Here is a 14,827-nt window from a genome sequence, read left to right on the forward strand (position 1 = left end):
GGAGCTCACTTGGTAGCCCAGGCTGGCCTCGAACTCACAGAGATCCGCCTGCCTCTGCCTCCCGAGTGCTGGGATTAAAGGCGTGCGCCACCAACGCCCGGCGGTCGCTCAGTTTTAAAAGAACACTTCTCAGAGGAGTCAGAGGCAACATGACCGAGAATTCCTTTTTTTTTTTTTAATCAAACTTTGGGGAGTCTGATGCCAGGCTGTTTATTACCAACAAATTTAAACACAGTACCATTTTGGGGAAAGGTGCCCTGGTGTAATACAGTCCCTGGTGCACAGGAAAGCATAATTGTATCAAAAGTCAACTCAGGGTCCATGTCATTTCCTCCAAGAAGATGCCCTCTAAAGGTAGGCTACCTCTACAGCTTAGTGGCCTAGGGAAGCCTGGACTTCGTAGTTGCTACTTGGCTGAACTCAGTAAAGCCCGAACATGGGCACAAAAAAATTACATGAAGCAGCAGAGGACAACAGAAGGGATGGGGTGAGGGCAAGTGTGGGAACCCAGCTGGTTGACTGGCTCCCACATTTTACAACGAGGTACTCGTAAGGAGAGAGGAATAGAGATATTAGACAGAAGAATAGAAGGGAGAGAAACAGACAGAAACACAGGATAGCCTCCGGAGGGCCTGGATCATTATCCACTGGCCCTTTCTGTCTCTTCTAAAGTGCTATTTATAGGAATGCCAAGAGGTGGAGCAAAAGACCTCTCCTAGCTCAGCCAAGTGTAGACCCTTCCAATCACCTTGTGACCATGCATGTGGTCAAGCCATTCTGCTGGGTGAAGCAAGCTCAGCTCTCACCAGGAAACATTTGTGGGCCTCTACAACTCCGCCTTCTTGATATAATAAAGGGCCCCTCTGGCCCCTCAGATAGACTGTGCCTGTCTTAGGTCATTCTTCTTGATTAATTTTACATACATACATTCAGGAAATTATCAAGAAGAAAATTGCCCATTTTGGGGGTACAGAGTTTAACTCAGCTCTGGCCCAAGTCCCTACTAAGTAAGAGCTTGCAAACGTCCACAGTGATCTCCATAGCTGCCACTCCTCCCAGTAAAGGAGAAGAGGATAATAAAGATGGGATATGTTTTTTGGAATGGGTCTAAGGTGACTACAGCAGTCTTAGCTGCACTAAGCCCTTTTCAAAACTCTCTTCTAAGAGATTTTCAATAAAATTTTCAAAAGACTATTTTGATTCCCAGCAGAAACAGTCATTTCAAACACTTTAAAATATCCACTCAAGTAAACAAAACCCATGCTAATTATAAAGACACTTTTAGCTGTTTAAGTAGCTCATCTGTACAAACTAACTCGATTGTGCAAGGCTTACTTGTTTCTAAACAGAAACTTTTAGGAAGACAGAAAAGCTCCCCTAATGATGACACCTTCGCTTAAGTATCTGAAGGTAAAAGAGTAATACAAACAATTTTAGTATGAATATCACTATACACTTTCTTTTTAGTAGTCGAAGGGGTTTATCTTACACTTAAGGGCACAGTTCATCATTGAAGGAAGTCAGGATAGGAACTCAAGGCAGGGACCTGAAGCAGAAACCATTCGGGCTTATCTTCTGGCTTTTTCTAGCTATTTTATACAGCCCAGGACCACCTACCCAGGGATGGTGCCACCTGCAGTGGGCTATACTCTCTTGTATCATTTACTAATCGAGATAATTCCTCATGGACATACCCAATGACCAAAAGATAAAAGACAGTTCCATAATTGAGGCTTCTCCTCCAGGCGACTCTAGGCTGTTTCAAGTTGACAGTTAAGAGCAACCAGGAAACTAGGCAAATTTCTGAGCTACATCCCCACCACCACCACCACCACCACCACCACCACCACCACCACCATCATCATCATTTTGTGATGTTGGGGATGGTATTCAGAATCTTGCACATGCTAGGCAGGTACCACTGAATGACACCCTCCACACCATTATTATTACTGTTACTATTTTGTGGTGCTGGCAATGGAAACTAGGGATGCTAGGCAAGCACTTTAGCACTAAGCCACCCCACCCCCCATCATCATCATATTGTGTTTAGAATGGAAGCGTGCTGAACATTCTAACAGTTGCTCTACCACCAACAAAGTCACCCTATGAGTATGCCCGGCCTCCATACTCTTTTTTAAAAACTTTTTTTAAATTCCGAATGCCGTTTATTGAAGGAGGGAAGAGGTCTTAAATACAGGCTTACAGCACAATGGGAGAACCCCGGAGGGCCGAAGTTCACTATCGTTTTGCAATCTTGCATCTAAGCTTTTAACACCCATTAAGCAGGATACACAGACAAGGAACTTCCCTTAAGCATTCAGGAGGGTGGAACCTGGGAGGGAATTAGCATAGGGAGGATACCTAGGTCAAGGTCAGCAAGCAAGGCAACAGCTACCCAAAAGGGGGGCCAGGGCCCTACAGGTCCCCCCTTTACTAATAAATGAGCTTCTGACTTAGGTTGGGTGGGATGTCAGCAGGTCACCTTACCCGCATGACGGAGAATTCTTACTAAACTCAGGGGATCTGGATGGAGTGTTTTCTAAGTGGCTTCATAGCCTACTTGGTTGATAAAGCTTGGCTCCTCCTTCCACTGGTTTCAACTCTAATTTTGTTAACCCCTTTCTCTCCAGTGTATTTGATGATAAATGTATAAGGGCTTAAACAATCTATAATCTAAAGGATTACATCATGGGTAGACAATAGAGAATTAAGACAAAAAAGAGCTCAGACGGGACAATTCTCATGTTCCTAAGTCAATACCATAAAGATCTACAAATCTGTAAGGGTCTACCCTCTGAGCCATACCACCAACCACTGCCAACGAAAAGTCTACATGATTAACACAAGTGCTGGATACTACACAATGCTTTCCCAATGTACTTGATTTCAAGAATTGTTTTTTTTCTTTCACCTCTTTTCCAGATTGTCCCCCAGAAGTATGGGTTTGTTGCTTTGCAGTGCTGGTGACCTATTCCCTTTGACGATCCCTAGGAGGAGATGGGGCATGAGGATCCTCCAGGGGAATAGCTCACCACCACTGGGCAACAGCCCTAACCCAGGGGGTTTTAGTGAGACACTTTGCTGAACCCAACAAGGAAGATAGAGTCAAAGACAGCCACCCTACATCAAAATAGGTAAGTTTGCTGAGACAGTGTAATAGATCATTTTAATTTTGATCTTGTTTTTCACTGTAGTCGGCCTTTTGAGTTTTGTTTAATTTTTTTTTTTAATGTATGAGTGCTCTGTCTGCATGTATACTTACATGCCACAAGAGGGCATCAGATCCTACTATAGATGGTTGTGAGCCACCATGTCCTGGCTGGGAATTGAACTCAGCACCTCTGCAAGAGCAGCCAGTGCTCTTAACCCCTAGGCCATTGCTCCAGCCCCTGTAGTCAGCCTTTTACTTGAGTTATGCTTTGTTTTGTTTTTAATTAATTTATTTTTTTTGATGTATGAGTGCTCTGTCTGCATGTACACGTACATGCCACAAGAGGGCATCAGATCCCATTATAAGTGGTTATATGCCACTATGTGGTTGCTGGGAATTGAACCCGAACCCTGACTGTGATAAATAATTTTAATTTTCATCTTGTTTTCCATAGTAGTCAGCCTTTTTAAAATGTATTTTTAATAACATTTATTCTTATTTAATGTACATTGGTGTTTTGCCTGCATGAATGTCTGTGTGAGGATGTCAGATCTTGGACAGTTGTTAGCTGCCATGTGGGGACAGGGAATTGAACCTAGGCCCTCTGGAAGAGCAGCCAGTGCTCTTAACCACTGGGCCATCTCTTCAGCCCCTGTAGTCAGCCTTTTATTTGAGTTATGCTTTGTTTTGTTTTTAATTAATTTATTTTTTGATGTATAAGTGCTCTGTCTGCATGTACACGTACATGCCACAAGAGGGCATCAGATCCCATTATAAGTGGTTATACGTCACTATGTGGTTGCTGGGAATTGAACTCAGCACCTCTGCAAGAGCAGCCAGTGCTCTTAACCACTGGGCCATCTCCCCAGCCTGACACTTGAGTTCTATGTATCATTTTCCTGTGTCTATTTTGATAAGAACAGCTTCCTGACTAACAGGGAAGCATCTTGGAGGAAGGCTGTGCAAGTGGATATTTAGCATAGACCTGCACAGTGAAATAGAGAACTGTAACTAAACTGTGCATGTGGTTCTTTCTTTCTTCTAGGAGAAAAGCTGCCACTGACTTCACGAGCAAGTCATTCTGTTTCATCTAGTTCTCAAAGCCTCCCTGGGAGCTCTGTAGGAGAACTTTACCAGCTGTTTACATACCTCAAGATTCATTGTGCTACCGACGAGACAGAATATACCGTAAGTAGCTTATCTTTTTACGCTAATATTAGTGGTGACGAATGCCTCTAAGTACAAATAGAAACCTGGCTGAAAATGACACAGAAGTATCTATTATCCGGCAGATAATACTCTCTCGTGCTTCCTTCCTGACATTCACACAGCTTCTTTTGTTCTTTGTAGCTCCATCTAGTAAATCATCACCCTTCCTCAAAGCAGCACAGGAAGCTGGGTCTTCGGAGGGATCACAAAATGTGAACACAGGAAAGGAAGTCAGCTTTACGACCCAAGGGTCAACATGGCTGCCTCTTAACACAACAGAATGAAGTAAGTTGCCCGAATTGCAGCCCTCGGAGGATTTGCACTTGCTGGAAGGTGGTGCTGGGTGGAGTGTGGGGGTCTAATGGGGTGATGTGAAGCTATCAGGCTTCCACATTATCAGCTGGGTTCGCAGCAGCAACTCCAGCTGTGGTCTGCTCACCAGCTGCACGGCAGAGGGATACATACAGCCTCTGGTTGTCTTTTGAGCTGGTGCTCTGCCCTTCTTAGAGGCTTAAATATTGGAGCGCCTTAAATAGTTTGCTTTCTTCTGAAAGAATTTGTTTTCTGCTCCATCTGTGAGAATTAAACAGTTAGGTTTCAAGATTTAGTGCAAAAAGAAATCTAAATCCTGAAGCAGCCATTATAATGGTGAAGGATGTAAATACCAAGCCTGTCTTCTTGACTAGATGGGGAAAGTGAAGCTGCCAATTAAAATATGCAGCCACCTTTGCCGTTTATGGAAGTCAGTAAATCCATGTAACAGAATGCTAAGAGGTGTTGATTCTGTGTTTAAATTTGCTACTCCTTAGTTGTACGACCTTTGCCAATTTCGTTTCTGGTGAGACTTGGCTAATCGTGAAGGTCAGGTGAAATATGAATGGAAAGTGCTTAATATATACAGTGCCTGGCAAGTGAAACGTATCCCCTGGACTTGCACAGTGAAGTCAGTTGGTACAACGTTGGTTCAGTGAGTGCAAACCTTCAGTGGTGAGCAGGGCTAACGTGCTTGATTCCACGAGAAAAAAATGTACGCATACAAGCAGAAGAGCATCTGCCTTAGCACAGCAGGTGATTGTGATGGACTGTAGGGAGTAGTATAGGGAGACTGGTACACGAGTCACTTCCTGGACATTAATGGCACTTTCCCCCCTTCCCTGTCTCATGGTTTTCTTACCCTCTTCTTGTTGGGCTTTGCTTGCTTTCAATTGTAAGTGTGTATTGGGTTGTGTGTCTTCATTGTTTCATGCATCTATTTCTTCCTTGCTTTGTGTGTCCAATTCTTCTTCAGTGTATCCGTTTCTTCCTTGCTTTGTGTGTCCAATTCTTCATTCATGTACATCTATTTCTTCTTTGCTTTGTGTGTCTAATTCTTCTTCAGTGGATCTGTTTCTTCCTTGCTCTGTGTGTCTAATTCTTCTTCAGTGTATCTGTTCCTTCCTTGCTTTGTGTGTCTAATTCTTCTTTCATGTATATCTATTTCTTCCTCGCTTTGTGTGTCTAATTCTTCTTAGATGTTTCTGTTTCTTCCTTGCCTTGTACATCTTCCTTCCTTCTTCTTCCTTGCTTTGTATGTTTTCCTTCTTTCCTCTTCCTTGCTTTGTATGTCTTCCTTCCTTCTTTTGTATGTCTTCCTTCTTTGCTTGATGTCTATGTCTTCCTCAAGTGTCTCCTCCTCCTCCTCCTGTGTCTATGGTGTGTCTTCTTCAAGTGTCTCCTCCTCCTTCTGTGTCTATGGTGTGTCTTCCTCAAGTGTCTCCTCCTCCTTCTGTGTCTATGGTGTGTCTTCCTCAAGTATCTCTTCCTCCTCCTTCTGTGTCTATGATGTGTCTTCTTCAAGTGTCTCCTCCTTCTGTGTCTATGATGTGTCTTCTTCAAGTGTCTCCTCCTCCTTCTGTGTCTATGATGTGTCTTCTTCAAGTGTCTCCTCCTCCTTCTGTGTCTATGGTGTGTCTTCCTCAAGTGTCTCCTCCTTCTGTGTCTATGGTGTGTCTTCTTCAAGTGTCTCCTCCTCCTTCTGTGTCTATGATGTGTCTTCTTCAAGTGTCTCCTCCTCCTTCTGTGTCTATGGGTGTGTCTTCTTCAAGTGTCTCCTCCTCCTTCTGTGTCTATGGTGTGTCTTCCTCAAGTATCTCTTCCTCCTCCTTCTGTGTCTATGGTGTGTCTTCTTCAAGTGTCTCCTCCTTCTGTGTCTATGATGTGTCTTCTTCAAGTGTCTCCTCCTCCTTCTGTGTCTATGATGTGTCTTCTTCAAGTGTCTCCTCCTTCTGTGTCTATGATGTGTCTTCTTCAAGTGTCTCCTCCTCCTTCTGTGTCTATGATGTGTCTTCTTCAAGTGTCTCCTCCTCCTTCTGTGTCTATGGTGTGTCTTCTTCAAGTGTCTCCTCCTTCTGTGTCTATGGTGTGTCTTCTTCAAGTGTCTTCTCCTCCTTCTGTGTCTATGGTATGTCTTCCTCAAGTATCTTTTCTTCCTCCTTCTGTGTCTATGGTGTGTCTTCCTCAAGTATCTTTTCCTCCTCCTCTGTCTATGGTGTGTCTTCCTCAAGTATCTTTTCCTCCTCCTCTGTCTATGGTGTGTCTTCCGTAGTCCCATGTTTCTTCCTTGTATTGCTTTGAGCTTTGTCTGGTTTTCTCCTCTGACGCTTGTGTGATCTGTGCCTTGTCTTGGTCTGTTTTTCTCTCTGCTTGCTCTTTCTCTTAGCTCTTCTTTCACTCTTTCTGCCTTCTATGACTCCCCTTTGGGTCCCACGTTGCACGCATCCCTCTGCTTCCTTTGTGCTCGCTCGCTCGCCTCACTTGTTTTTGTCTGTGTGATCTGTTTGTCAGCCCTTTGACTCAACATTTCCCATTTTCCTTTCTGCTGTTTCTGTCCTTAGCACATGCTTCTCTTCATTACACCTCCTTTCTGCCTTGGGCTCTTTTCTCTCTTCCGTCTTTGTAGCTGTGTCTTTGCTGTTGGTGAGTTCTGATCTCGGCATTACTCCATTGCGCTGTGCTCGCTTATGCTTCTTTCTTTCTCTTCTGCTTTTCCCTCTTTCTACTCACGTGGAGCATTTCAGTCTCTTTACAAGTCTGTGTGTCTCGCTCTCTTACTCTAATGTAATCCTCTCTTGGATATTTCTCTCTCTTTCTCTCTCTCTCTCTCTCTCTCTCTCTCTCTCTCTCTCTCTCTGTGTGTGTGTGTGTGTGTGTGTGTGTGTGTGTGTGTGTGTGTGATAGAGGGTCTTCCTAGCCCCTTCCAATAGGTGCAGAATGTCACCTCATGCCAGACTGCCCTGCGAAATAACCCAAGACAAACACAGCACCACAGTCAGGACTGGAGTAGATCTGAGATGAACACGTGTAAAGGCCCAAAGTGGAAGACAGATGTTCTGTGACTCGCGACTTAAGGACCAAGACACACAGAAGGCTTATCTGAACTGGCTGGAAGGTTCGTGTCTTAAGCTGGATGGACAGAATGCTGACAACCCAAAGGAGAGAGACTGTTTCCACAGGACCCATGCGAAGTCTAAGAAGTGAGACCCGCGTCCTAAGACACAACCTGAGCTAAGTCCAAGCCAAAGAACTAAGGACTCCAGCCTATGTGGACATAAGGCCTAAGAGATAAAGGGTAGAAGTTGGAGGCCTCTAGCCTAAACCTCTGGAGGGCCAGAATCCTAGGACCAGGGGAGAGCTGAAGCCGAGACCCTCCCACTGACGTTCGTACTGTTAAATCCCTTTCCTTCTCTAGGACATTCCCAGCACTCTGTTCTATCTCTTAGGTTTCCGTTTGAGCCAGCTCTGCTGGAGATGTACTTGTCAATGTTGTCCTTTGCCGGAAAGGAACAAGCTTTTAGACTGACAGTATTGTGCGCGGGTCGGTCGTTAATCTGTTTTAAAGCTGATTTTAGCCATTTGTTAAATGTTTGTGTTTTAAAACTTCCATTTCTCTTCACATCTGCTCCACTTGAGAGAGAAAACAAAATCCAGCCAGTGGTATCTAGTCTGACTTTTGCTATTCCCCTAGGAGCAAGCATCCATACAGCCAGATACTGTACTTCCATCCTCCCTAACTCAGAAGTCCTAGGCTATGAGAAAGGGAAGCATCAGAATATTGGGGAAAACAATATCAGGCTATCTAGAGAAAATATGAAGACATGCTCCAGACCGATGAGAAGAATTAGACAAGTAAGATGCAAGTGTGCCAACCCCTGAGAAGCACCAGCCAGCATCCCCTTCCTTCTCTGGGCTTAGGTGAGCAGGGTATGGAATTTCTAAAAATGGGAACAGTGATTAGGTTTGGGACAGACAGACTTGAGGTCTGAACTCCCTGCTCATTGTAGTGGCCAAGTAATTCGGTGCATTTCACTAAATCTACTCCTGGGTTTAACACCCTCCTTTAGGATTAATGAGGAGAGAATTTGGGACTGATTAGCAGGCTTCATGGTTCTCGTGCCCCCTTCTCCCCCTTTAAGAGGGAACTTGACTTTCAATGACTGATACAACACAGGAGAAAAAAGGAACATGCCCATAGCACACTGGCAACCACGCACAGTTAACAGTGGGAAATGTAGTTGAGTTTTTCTTGTAAGAACTCAGACTGTAAATACCTGAGGCTTTGTGGGCTGTTGGTCTCAGTTGCATATTCTTTTAAAAAGAAAACAAACCTTTTCAGAAGGTAAGAATCCCTCGTTGGCCTATTGCCTGGACTAGCCCAAGCCCTGATATAAATGCCAGAGAATATGTCTGAATAACAGTCATTTCCTTCTCGATATCTATCTATCTTTGTGCTAAATACTAAGGATGTGATACTTAATTGTGGTCACTTCCGGGTATAAACAGGAAGATGTTACCGGGTAACATGAAAATATAAATACACTTTGTAAACCATAAAGCACATTAAAACTTCTTAGTGTTGAATGAATGTGTATTACTTAGTAAATGCATTCTACTGGTCTATGTGCTATGGATACAATATGGATACAAAGACTGCTGTAGGAATAAAGAGTAAAACATGCTGTGTAAAAAATATATAAACATAATATGGCTTGAATGAAAAATAATCCATATACTTAAGGCCAATGTGTTTTTACTGCTTTGGTGATTTTCAGTAAAATACATTATACCAGGCAGCAGAAAAGAAAATACATGGAAACCAATTTTAAATGACAAAATATGCAATTATGTGATTATCTTATTATGATCACCTTATAATTTGCAAAATACCATGCTCAGCACCAGGGCTAACAAAGGGAGACATTTTAGCACAGAACTAAAATTTAAGAAAGAACATAGTAAAGTGCTTTGTAAACTAAAGCACTATACAGCTACCAGTAGTCCATGTGCATGAATGAGTGAAAACTACCTACCTCCTACGTGTCAGGTATTATGTGCTAGGTCCATGAAATACAAGATCAGCTGAGCATAATGTTAATGTGTATGTTGGCATTTTAAAGAAAAAGGTTTATTTATTATGTATATAGTGTTCTGCCTGCACGTATCCCTGCAGGCCAGAAGAGGGCACTAGATCTCATCACAAAGAGATGGTTGTGAGCCACCATGTGGTTGCTGGGAAATGAAATCAGGGCCTCTGGAAGAGCAGTTGGTGCTCTTAACCACTGAGCCATCTCTCCAGCCGCTATGTTGGCATTTTATGAACGTTGGGGCACCATATAAACGTAACAATTCATTTTCCTATTTGGTGCCAATTTCTAGGCTTTTAAAATTCTGTCACATTTATTATACTGTGCAAATAAAGCAAACAAGTAACTGTGGAACACTGTGAACATGAGGCATTCAGCATCAATGAATGCAAGACTGGATGGCAATTATTTATTACAAACAGTGCCCTTGCTAGGCATTGAAATGCAAAGACAGCATCCTTAGTGGCCCGTGTATCAAAAGAAATTGTGTGCAAGTTTAATTTATAATTTGTAAGCTGCCATACATGCCCAGTAGTCAATTATTTGCTTTTATCCCAAGACACTGGGAATACAAAAATTCATTGGCATTATTATTACCCACAACAGAGATTCATGTGGAACTTTATGAAGTCTGCAGTTCTTGAGTAACTGTGCCATGAAATGCGAATGTTTACATTCTATACTATTTACTTACAAGGAATGAGATAACGCTTAATTTAGTCAGTCAAGACTTTAGTGACGAGGCAAGCTAATACAAGAACATTTGTCCAGGTAACAGAGGAGAATGTTATGGTCATGTGTACTTTCTTAGCTAGAAAGCACTACAGAACTCTAAGACATTACATATTTTCTATAGAAATAAAAACGGCCTATAAAATAGGCACGGTCTCTACAAAATTCTTATTGTATTCTTGGCCTTTAATGACAAGAATAGTATAGTTAGCAAGCTGGGTGTGGTGGCATATGCTCTGAGTTCAGGCAGCTGAAGCAGCGGGACCACTTGAGCCCAGACATTTGAGGCTGGCCTTGGAACACAGTGGATAAATCTCAGGAAACTAAGCGGTTAAATGCCTGCTGAGTGAATATAACAATATTGATTGTTTATATATGATATAGTCTTTCTTATGGGCACTGGAGAGATACACAGACTTACAATTCATTGTGCCCAAAGCTGAGAGTAATGTTAATGTGTATGTTGGCATTTTTTAAAAAAAAGATTATTTATTTATTATGTACTCTGTGTTCTGCCTGCACGTATCCCTGCAGGCCAGAAGAGGGCGCCAGAATCTCATCACAAAGAGATGGTTGTGAGCCACCATGTGGTTGCTGGGAAATGAAATCAGGGCCTCTGGAAGAGCAGTCGGTGCTCTTAACCACTGAGCCATCTCTCCAGCCGCTATGTTGGCATTTTATGAACTTTGGGGCACCATATAAACGTAACAGTTCTTTTTCCTATTTGGTGCCAATTTCTAGGCTTTTAAAATTCTGTCACATTTATTATACTGTGCAAATAAAGCAAATAAGTAACTGTGGAACACTGTGAACATGAGGCATTCAGCATCAATGAATGCAAGACTGGATGGCAATTATTTATTACAAACAGTGCCCTTGCTAGGCACTGAGATGCAAAGACAGCATCCTTAGTGGCCCATGTATCAAAAGAAATTGTGTGCAAGTTTAATTTATAATTTGTAAGCTGCCATACATGCCCAGTAGTCAATTATTTGCTTTTATCCCAAGACACTGGGAATACAAAAATTCATTGGCATTATTATTACTCACAACAGAGATTCATGTGGAACTTTATGAAGTCTGCAGTTCTATAAAGCCAGGACATAACTGTTGGCTTCATCTGTGGACAATGATAACTTTCTGAGTTTCATAATGGCTAAAACTTATTCAGAATGCTTATCACCTAGTATATGCATTTTACTGTGCTACGTGCTGTGCAAGCAAAGATTTCGTTCTCTCATGAAGTACTCACAGGACGTGTGAGATCCAGACCACAACCATACTTAACTTCAGTGATGAAATGAAAAAAATGGATTTGTATAAGGCAGTGTGCTAAATGTTGGGCTAAGTGGACTATCCTGTCTAGAAGGATACTTCCCTGCTGGCTTGATTGAAGAGATGGAAAAAAAAGTTTTCTTTGCTTTTTCCATCCAGTTTCTGAAATGTTGAATACTGCTGGCTGGAGATGAATTAGAACTACCTGGCCAGTAAAGGTGTGAAAAGAAAGGGCCAGAGTCAGGTAGTGCCACAGAGCATGGAGGGGACAGAGCATCAGATGCCTACATACTTGATGTGGTCCAGAACCTCCCCAAACCTCAGTACTGGCTGAGGACCAAGCACCCAGAGCGTAATTGTAATATCTAATAAAACATTGCTATATAGAATGTGCTAATCTAGGTCCTAAAGCTAAAATGTAAGGTGGACCTAGTGTAAAGGGCAGCACAAATCACAGATCACAGCTGAAGAGGAGACACCAAGACATGGCCTCATTGCACAGCCCAGGCCGGCTCTAGTTGGTGAATCTCCTGTCACAGCCTCTCAAGTGCTGAGATTACAGATGTGTGTGGCCACGCCCAGCCTGTAGAATGTATCTGATTACTGAGTAAATACTGTTTTAGTGGCTGTTTGCTTGGCGGTGCTGTGCTTGAAGAATTAGTTAAATAGGTCTGGTCTAGAAGACCCACTGACTTGACCTAGAGATTCTGAAAACCAAACGAAGGCCAAGATTTATTCAACGTAAAATGGAGACGTCCCTAACTAAGGAAGCTCCGAAGGTCGTTTGCTCATTGGCCTAGTTTAAAGTCAGGATAAGGGGACTTCAAGTCTGTCCTTTAATTCATTAGTTACACATCCTCCTTTCCTTACACTTGAAGTGTTTTAAAGGAGAATCAAGATGAACCAGTAATTCCAGAGGTATTCATTTGCTCGTTGCCTGGCTCAGAGTCAAGGAGATGACAATAAGAAAATACTTTCACACTCATCATACTTAATAAGGTCTTCAGTGTAAATAAAGTGCAATCCTAAGTGCTGAAAAGAATGAAGACACTAAGGACAGAACCTCAAGTATACTTTGTCTCAGTAGTTTATGAGACAGCAGTAACACATGAGACTACGGCTCTAACTTTAGCTGAAAAAAAAAAAAAAAACAAAAACCTCAAGACAGTGAGAAGGAGAGTTAAATAAATAGATCGCCTTCTCATGGACATGCTTGGTAGAATGGGAATAAAAGAGGTTCTCTATTTCTTGAATTACACACATTGCAAAAGATCCTACTGGATGCAAAATGAAACACACGTGTTCCAAAAGGCACTTAGTGTGACGTACAGATGCCTTGAAAAGCGGAGTGATGCTCTTTATTAAAGAGACTGGCTCCAACATTTTCTAGACTGAATGCAACTTGCTTTTTAATTGGCTCAGGTTAGAATATAGGAGGAATATTACTATTTATTCATTTTCTTCATTTATTCATCTATTTTACAAGTATTTGCATATAATGCTCTTCTAGGACCTTCATTTGGCTCCTGAGACCTGAAAAAAATAAGCAAATAGGCATTCCCTCCCAGGGAACTGCTGAACTTAGGGGCCTGCTTTTTGGGTAGTGGCACGACTCAGTCCCCAAGTTAAGATGTAGTTTAACTCCTCACCCCCATCTCTTCTCTGGCGCTACAATGAACAGGATGCTGGGTTTTGTAGTAAGTCTGCTCCTAAAGTTGTGAGCCCTCTACTCAAAGAAACAATGTTCTAGCCCATGACTTAATTTACCTATGACCGTGACCACTACTGGTCAGGAGGTTGACAGCCACTTCGTTCCCCAACTTCAGTCTCCTTAGTATTATCCCCGGGGAAATAACCCATTCTTGAGCTGCAGCAGGCTTTGAAATACATTTGCAAATTTTGCCTGTCTTCAGCTTTTTAAATTTTAAACATGCCAAAGCATATAAGCTGCCTGAATAGGTCTCTTTCATAGAGTCAGGCGGCATACAGTAATTGTAAAAATGTTCTTACTGTAAACAAACAAACAAACAAAAAACCCCAATGTACTCAAGGCGGCTTGCTGTGGTAAAATAATGCCAGTGGATGAAAATAACAAAATTTGAACATGCTTGCATGAAATTTGAGAATAATAAAATTGGAAACAATCAGAAAATTGGAAAGAAAGACTATCAAAAGAACTCGGAAAACAAATGCCTTCTACAAGGAGGACTGAGCACTCTGGCCTTTTCTGTTTTGTTTTCACTCACAGAGGGTGGGACAGGAGGAAGAGTGAAGGAAAAGGTCACAGCTCCATCTAGAGAGCAGCTCACCTCTGTTCTTCCTTGGTCTGAAGAACATCACTGCTTTCTGGAACCTAGACTGGGACTGCTTTTACTTGAATGCAGTTCCAATAACTAAAAAATGTTGAGAAGAGGTGTCAATTTGGTCAATGTTCCTGAAAATATAGAATTTTCATCTAAATGGCTATCAGCTAAGTCTTGAGTTAAATAGGGATGAAATATATTAATTTAATCAATGTGACCTCTTTATCCAAGTTGCCTTAAAGCTGAAGTCACAATTTGCTGTAAGAAGGGCTTAGTCATTGTAGCCCATACATACTTTAAAGTATCTAGACTGTACTTTGCTTGGCAAGCCAACGTTAACATCTACAAATGGGGAAGGAAACAGAAAAAGAAAAGAGTTGAAGCCAGTTGGAGCCAGGTTGAAGAGGTCTGGGAGTTTTTTCTTTGTTTTCATTAAAACTAAATTGGGCAGACACAGCTAAAGTGTTACTAATGTTAGCTTTTGATTTGTGGGATCAGTTAATATCCCTTTGTATGGGTAGGGATGGGGGCTACATTTCTGGAAAGTGCAAAGAAAACATTAACTAAAAGCCTTCCTTTCACAGTTTCTGCGATCACTACAGCTTTAAAAAAAAAAAGAGCATCTTATTGTCATCTGCTTTGGTTACATAAATGAACTTGTAAACAAATCTATTGTTAAAGACAGCGGCGCCATCTCCCCAAGAGCTCTATACGAAAACACACGGAAGACACTTGAACTTTTGTGAACTGATGTG

The 14,827-nt window shown here is 42.2% G+C and overlaps 2 long non-coding RNA genes across 6 annotated transcripts in view; one reads left to right on the top strand and one right to left on the bottom strand.

Annotated features, from left to right (window-relative positions):
* LOC102908187 (uncharacterized) overlaps window positions 1-14,740 on the top strand; it is a 25,246-nt gene extending 10,506 nt beyond the window's left edge. The window contains exons 4-8 of one of the 2 annotated variants that reach the window (XR_013047967.1): window positions 2,926-3,137; window positions 4,200-4,342; window positions 4,505-4,648; window positions 5,576-8,593; window positions 14,657-14,740. This is a non-coding gene — a long non-coding RNA (uncharacterized LOC102908187). Of the gene's footprint in view, window positions 1-2,925; window positions 3,138-4,199; window positions 4,343-4,504; window positions 4,649-5,575; window positions 14,038-14,656 lie in introns of those variants that run through there. The other variant, XR_443108.4, reaches the window with a different exon arrangement.
* The window catches only part of LOC107403019 (uncharacterized), a 96,512-nt gene that overhangs the window by 70,950 nt on the left and 10,735 nt on the right, over window positions 1-14,827 (bottom strand). The gene's annotated exons all lie outside the window — the stretch shown is intronic.

This window comes from Peromyscus maniculatus, chromosome X, assembly GCF_049852395.1.
Source record: "Peromyscus maniculatus bairdii isolate BWxNUB_F1_BW_parent chromosome X, HU_Pman_BW_mat_3.1, whole genome shotgun sequence".
NCBI classification, from domain to species: Eukaryota; Metazoa; Chordata; class Mammalia; order Rodentia; family Cricetidae; genus Peromyscus; species Peromyscus maniculatus.